Genomic DNA, 5446 nt, shown 5'->3' with positions numbered 1-5446 from the left:
TTTTTTGTATTTTTAGTAGAGACGGGGTTTCACCATGTTAGCCAGGATGGTCTCGATCTCCTGACCTCGTGATCCGCCCTTCTCGGCCTCCCAAAGTGCTGGGATTACAGGCTTGAGCCACCGCGCCCGGCCTAGAATGTGCATTTTATAGTGTACTATGAGGTTGAGAGTTCAGGGACAGGGATATGCATGGATTGGAGCCAATCAAATTATTGACAATCACTAGAAAATAATGCACAGTAAAGTCTGAGGGCAGGAAATAGCAGCAGAAATGAATCTGTTCCCGGGAGAATAGGACCAATGTTATAGGCATAGGTAGAGATATTTTCTGAAGTCAGAATACGTTGAATGTAGTAGGATTGGAAATGAATGTTGATAGGTCTATCACGATTTGATAGGCATAGGAAATCTTGCTAATTCAAACTTATGAAGTATACATCTACTTTTTCTGAGAGTTTTATACATGCGGCTTTTATATTTAGGTCTTTATTCTATTTTGAGTTAATTTTTATATATGGTGTGAGGGGCCTAATTTATTCTTTTGCATGTGGATATTTAGTTGTCCCAGCACCATTTGCTGAAAGACTACTCTTTCTCTGTTGAATGGCAATGGCACCCTTTTCCAGAATCAGTTGATCTTGTTGTATGGCCTTATTTCTGGACTTTCAACACTATTCCTTTGGTCTATAAGTCAATTCTTCTGCTAGCACCACACTCTCTTTATTATTGTAGTTTTGTAGTAGCTTTTTAAATTGTGAAATGTGAGCCTCCCAACTTCATTCTTCTTTTCTAATATTGTTTTTGCTGTTTGCGGCCCCTTGCATTTTCACATGAATTTTAAGATTATCTTCTCTATTTACCAAAAAAGGTAGGTAGAATTTTGATAAAGACTGCATTGAATCTGTAGCTCAATCTGGGCGATATTGCCTTCTTAACAATATTCAGTCTTTCAATCAATAAGCACAAAATGCTTTCCATTTATTTAGATCTTTTTAAATTTCTTTGAATAATATTTATAGTTGTCAGTGTATAAAGCTTATATTTTTTTGGTTGATGGTAGAATTATTTTATTAATTTCATTTTCAAATTGTTTATTGCTAGAGTATAGAAATTCAATTGCCTTTTGTATACTGATTTTGTACCCTGCAAATTTGCTGGACTTGTTAGTTCGTGTGTGTGTATTATGTGTATTTTTATAGGTTTTGTATATGTAATATCATGTCATCTTCAAATAAAAATAATTTCACATTTTTTCCAATATGGATGCCTTTTATTTCTTTTCCTTGTGAAATTTCCCTGACTAGAACTTTCAGTACAATGTTGAATAGAAGTGGTAAGAATGGTCATCCCTGTCTTGTCCTTGAAGTTAGAGGGAAAGATTTCAGTTTTTCACTATTAAGTTAGTTGTGGGTATTTATTTTTTAAATAAATGCTCTTTAACAGGTTGAGGGAGCTCCCTTCTGTTCTCACTTTGTTGCGTGTCCTTGTCATGAAAGGTTGTCAAATTATGTCAAATGTTTTTTGTGTGTCTATTGAGATAATCATGTATTTTTTCCCTTTTATTCCATTAACATGGTATACTACATAGAGTGATTTTCATATACTGAGCTAACTTTGTATTCCTGGGATAATTTGAACAAGGTCATAATGTGTCATATTTTTATTTGTTGCTGGATTTGGTTTGCCAGTATTTTGTTGAGAATTTTTGTATCTATATTTCTTTTTTTTTTTTTTGTAAGTAGAGCCATTTATTGTCAATTATTTCCTAGACTATTGGTATACAACAGAGTAAAAGAATCCATCTGAAAGCATAAGCTAGAGAAAAATAGGAGCATCTCAATCTACCTCTCACAGATACACATGCCCCAGATATTTACCATGTTATCATATTTACCAAATTATTAAATCATCTTCTGCTGATTTAATAATTTTATTGTTTTACAATTACACAAAGTTTGTTTTTGAGCTATATAAAACTAGACAGCAAAATATATGACATTGAACAGTGTAAAAGGGGTTAGTGGTTTACAGTCTATACAGGCCACAACTTTATATGCAAATGAATAAATAAAAAAATAAGCAAAATGTTCCTTCTTGAGTCAAGTGGAAAAATAACTGATTATAAGAAGTTACTGCACAGTGAAAGCTTCCTCTTGCGATTCTTTTTTTTTTTTTTTATACTTTAAGTTCTAAGGTACATGTGCACAACATGCAGGTTTGTTACATATGTACACATGTGTCATGTTGGTGTGCTGCAGCCATTAACTCATCATTTACATTAGGTATATCTTCTAATGCTATCCCTCCCCATTCCCCCCATCCCACAATAGGCCCCAGTGTGTGATGTTCCCCTTCCTGTGTCCAAGTGATCTCATTGTTCAATTCCCATCTATGAGGGAGAACATGTGGTGTTTGGTTTTCTGTTCTTGCAATAGTTTGCTGAGAATGGTGGTTTCCAGCTGCATCCATGTCCCTACAAAGGACACGAACTCATCCTTTTTTATGGCTGCATAGTATTCCATGGTATATATGTGCCACATTTTCTTAATCCTGTTTAGGGCTTCCTTCAGGGTCTCTTGTAAGGCAGGCCTGGTGGTGACAAAATCTCTAAGCATTTGCTTATCTGTAAAGGATTTTATTTCTCCTTCACTGATGAAACTTAGTTTGGCTGGATATGAAATTCTGGGTTGAAAATTCTTTTCTTTAAGAATGTTGAATATTGGCCCCCACTCTCTTCTGGCTTGTAGAGTTTCTGCCGAGAGATCTGCTGTTAGTCTGCTGGGCTTCCCTTTGTGGGTAACCCGACCTTTCTCTCTGGCTGCCCTTAACATTTTTTCCTTCATTTCAACTTTGGTGAATCTGAGAGTTATGTGTCTTGGAGTTGCTCTTCTCAAGGAGTATCTTTGTGACATTCTCTGTATTTCCTGGATTTGAATGTTGGTCTGCCTTGCTAGGTTGGGGAATTTCTTCTGGATAATATCCTGCAGAGTGTTTTCCAACGTGGTTCCATTCTCCCTGTCACTTTCAGGCACACCAATCAGACGTAGATTTGGTCTTTTTACATAATCCCATATTTCTTGAAGGCTTTGTTCATTTCTTTTCACTCTTTTTTCTCTAAACTTCTCGCTTCATTTCATTCATTGGATTTTCAGTCACTGATACTCTTTTTTCCAGTTGATCGAGTCAGTTACTGAAGATTGTGCATTTGTCACATAGTTCTTGTGTCATGGTTTTCATCTCTATCAGTTCGTTTGTGGACTTCTCTGCATTGGTTATTCAGTTATCCATTCTTCCATTCTTTTTTCAAGCTTTTTAGTTTCTTTGCACTGGATATGTAGTTCCTCCTTTAGCTCTGAGATGTTTGATTGACTGAAGCCTTCTTCTCTCAGCTCATCAAAGTCATTCTCCATCCAGCTTTGTTCCGTTGCTGGCGATGAGCTGTGTTCCTTTGGAGGGGGAGATGTGCTCTGAGTTTTTGAATTTCCAGCTTTTCTGCACTGCTTTTTCCTCATCTTTGTGGTTTTATCTGCCTTTGGTCTTTGATACTGGTGATGTACTGATGGGGTTTTGGTGTAGATGTCCTTTCTGTTTGTTAGTTTTCCTTCTAACAGTCAGGACCCTCAGCTGCAGGTTTGTTGGAGTTTGCCTGAGGTCCACTCCAGACTCTGTTTGCCTGGGTATCAGCAGCGGAGGCTGCAGAAGATAGAATATTGCTGAACAGCAAGTGTTGCTGTCTGATTCTTGCTCTGGAAGCTTCGTCTCAGAGGTGTACCCAGCCGTGTGAGGTGTGAGTTGTCAGTCTGCACCTATTGGGGGATGTCTCCCAGTTAGGTTACTCAGGGGTCAGGGACTCACTTGAGCAGGCAGTCTGTCTGTTCTCAGATCTCAACCTCTGTGCTGGGAGAACCACTGCTCTCTTCAAAGCTGTTAGACAAAGACATTTACATCTGCAGAGGTTTCTGCTACTTTTTGTTTAGCTATGCCCTGTCCCCAGAGGTGCAGTCTACAGAGGCAGGCAGGCCTCCTTGAGCTGCGGTGGGCTCCACCCAGTTCAAGCGTCCAAGCAGCTTTGTTTACCTACTTAAGCCTCAGCAATGGTGGGCACCTCTACCCCAGCCTCACTGCCACCTTACAGTTAGATCTCAGACTGCTGTGCTAGCAATGAGGGAGGCTCCATGGGCATGGGACCCTCCAGGCCAGGTGTGGTATGTAATCTCCTGGTGTGCGGTTTGCTAAGACCCTTGATAAAGCACAGTTTTAGGGTGGGAGTTACCCAATATTCCAGGTGCTGTGTGTCTCAGGTTCCCTTGGCTAGGAAAAGGAATTCCCTTCCCCCCTTGCGCTTCCCAGGTGAGGTGATGCCTCACCCTGCTTCAGCTCTCGCTGGTTGGGCTGCACCCACTGACCAGCACCGACTATCCAACATGCCCGAGTGAGATGATCCCAGTACCTTAGTTGAAAATGCAGAAATCACCCATCTTCTGTGTCACTCACGCCGGGAGCTGGAGGCTGGAGCTGTTCCTATTTGGCCATCTTGGGTGGCCCCTATTGTATCTATATTTCTAAGGGATTTTAATCTGTAGTTATCTTTTCTTGTAATATCATTCACCTTGGAATTAGGGTCATACTGTCCTCATAATATTCCTATAAAAGTGCTCCTCATGTATTTATCTAATAGAGTTTTTGAAGGATTGGTATTAATTTTTATTTAAACATTTGATAAAATTTGTCATTGAAGCTATCTGGTCCTGTGCTTTTCTTTGTGGAAATTTTTTCATTGTTATTGCTAACTATTAAAGAAAAAAAATGTGCCAGACAAGATGAGCAGACAGACAACAAGTGTTTTTATTCTGATCCTAGTGCCAGCATAGGGCAGAGGGTACAGAACACATCTGGATACCTGGTTCCTTCAAGAGATAGGTCTGGAAATGTTTTAAGTGCTGGAGAAGGCCAGGGAGATTATAGGCCATTAGTGTTTGCTAATTGGTTTTCCCAGACAAAAGTAAACCTTCTCCTGTCTTTATAACAGAAAGTAGCTTCACAATTTGGAGCAAGGTATCCTACTTCTACCTTCCCTCAGAAATGGGGAGATAGCAACACTTTTTTATTGGATGATGACATTTCAGAGAGATGGGTCCCAGTTCCTTGAGAAAGATATTCCTGAAATATATAATTGGCAAGAGGTTGGAAAAAAATTACATCTTCAAAGAAGCAGATAAAGAATTTATAATTACAAGTTTTCTGAATAAAATTTCAAAGAAAAGGAACCTCAGGGGCATATAGTGAGAAAGAAGTTTATTTAAAGTTTAGTGAAGCTGAGTAATGTTAATGCCATCTTGATCATCATTCCAACTCTTTGTTACAAGCCTATTCAGATTTTCTATTTTCTTGAGTCAGTTTTGATAGTTTGTGTCTTTCAATTGGCATTTTTTTTTTTTTTTTTTTT

Source organism: Rhinopithecus bieti, unplaced genomic scaffold (genome assembly GCF_001698545.2).
Source record: "Rhinopithecus bieti isolate Rb0 unplaced genomic scaffold, ASM169854v2 scaffold_23810, whole genome shotgun sequence".
Classification (NCBI taxonomy): domain Eukaryota; kingdom Metazoa; phylum Chordata; class Mammalia; order Primates; family Cercopithecidae; genus Rhinopithecus; species Rhinopithecus bieti.
Note: the sequence above shows the minus strand (reverse complement) of the source record.